This window comes from Palaemon carinicauda, chromosome 20 (assembly GCF_036898095.1).
Source record: "Palaemon carinicauda isolate YSFRI2023 chromosome 20, ASM3689809v2, whole genome shotgun sequence".
In the NCBI taxonomy this organism is placed as follows: Eukaryota; Metazoa; Arthropoda; class Malacostraca; order Decapoda; family Palaemonidae; genus Palaemon; species Palaemon carinicauda.
In genome coordinates, this window is record NC_090744.1 from 77,360,202 (window position 1) to 77,362,701 (window position 2,500).

Genomic DNA, 2,500 nt, shown 5'->3' on the forward strand with positions numbered 1-2,500 from the left:
TGAAATGCCAGGTCGAAACCAACCATGCCACGAGAGGCCATAAAAGGAAATCCGAGCCTGACGCTAATCTAGCTGTCCAAGGATTTACCTGGCGAGACATCAGTCTCTTACCGGCGAGTTTTACCCGATTTCCCCGGCCCACCACGTGACACAATTGGTAGTATTTCATTCAAATTACCCCTAATGAGTCAATATGGATAAATATCATCACAACATAGTGTTCAAATAGAAATAAATTTCTACATCATACTTGGGATTGAACGCTAGCCCCTTCTAATGAAAGGCCAGGTCGAAACCAACCATGCCACGAGAGGCCATAAAAGGAAATCAGAACCTGACACTAATCTAGCTGTCCGAGGATTTACCTGGCGAGACATCAGTCTCTCACCAGCGAGTTTTACCCGATTTCCCCGGCCCACCACGTGACACAATTGGTATTAATTCATCCAAATTACCCCTAACGAGTCAATATGGATAAATATCAACACAACATCGTGTTCAAATAGAAATAAATTTCTACCTCATACTTGGGATCGAACGCTAGCCCCTTCTAATGAAAGGCCAGGTCGAAACCAACCCATGCCAAAAGAGGCCATAAAAGGAAATCCGAACCTGACTCTAATCTAGCTGTCCGAGGATTTACCTGACATATATATATATATATATATATATATATTTGAGACATATACATGCGTATGCACAGACAGGCATTCATATACACACATGCATGATAAATGCATAGACACTTACATACGTGTACACATACTGGTATACATATACAGACACATACATAGACTTACATATACATGTTCTTACACATGATTAACAAATATATATATATATATATATATATATGTATATATATATATATACATATATATATATATATATATATATATAAAACATTGTTACCATAAACATATAATTCCGTATATATCAAAACTTATATCTAGCATAACCTTATATAGTTCCAATGTACTTATGCTTACTATATAAAATAATTTTACCCTTTAGTGAATGGTAGCTTAGGTCTGAATATTAATTTCACAGTGACGTTAATTATTCATAATACATTCATTTCTACATTAAGTGGTTAAAGTTTTCTTTTCTATATAGTTTACAAATCTATGGAGCTGGAGAATAATTATACTCTACCTTTTTTGGACTGTCGCATACACAGATGTAACAATAGATTCAAGTTTAGTGTATACAGAAAGCCAACGAATATATCAGCATATGTCCATTACTACTCAAATCAAGGCAACAAAGTTAAGAAATCTGTATTTACTTTTATGTTTTGAAGAGCATTTCGAGTCTGCAGCCCTGAATATATTGATGATGAAATAAATGAGATTAGAGCGATAGGTAAAAAACTTAAGTACCCTGAAATTGTGTTAGATAATGCACAAGGAACAGCAAAAAAAAAAAAAAAAAAAAAAATACAATATAGAAAATTTACCTCTACTGCCTTATGGTACTTTTTTTTTTTTTTTTTAATAAATTCTCCAACTGTTGAAATATTTCAATGTAATTGTAGCATTTAAGAGTAACAATACAATAAGAACGGCCTTAATAAAGAATTCTCCTGACATTACCAAGGGATGTGTATATCGTATTCCATGCAATGCTTGTGAAAAATTCTATATTGGTCAAACTGGTAGTGCCCTAGAAAAGAGATTTGAACAATACAAGAAAAGTGTCAGATATGATCAAGATAATAACGCACTCTTTGCCCACGTTAGAGATAAAAATCATACCATTAATTGGTCATGTGCAAAAAAGTTGGTTATTCAAATATCTTATTGGAAACAAACATCATAGAATCCAGTTTCATAAAAGAAACCTTTGAAAACAACTTGAATATTGGACATGGAATGTACAAACTCGATGCCTTTATATGTAAAGATATTTGTAAGCTATACATAAATAGAAACTTTAACCACTTAATGTAAAAATTAATGTATTGCGAATAATTAACGTCACTGTGATATTAATATTGATATATACGTAATTATAGGTTTATGTTAATAATATTATATGTGCACACACACACACACACACACACACATATATATATATATATATATATATATATTTATATATATATATATATATATATATGTGTGTGTGTGTGTGTGTGTGTTAATCATTCGTAAAAACATGTATATGTAAGTCTATGTAAGTGAGTGTATGTGTATACCAGTATATGTACACGTATGTACGTCTATGCATATATTGTACAGGTGTTTGTATAATTGCCTGTCTGTGTATATGTATGAATGTGTCTTTTATACATTTATATATAGATGTATTCTATATATACATATAATTTTCCTTATGTATTTATATAGATAAGGCTACCGTTATTCATATAAATAAACTGTGTTGAGAGTCAAAACAAGAATTTACCGGTCACCAGAAATGACCGTTTTTGGCAGGTGTCTAATGAGATTTGATCTCCACCCAGTAAACACCTGATAACTGCCGAAATAGGTGGTAT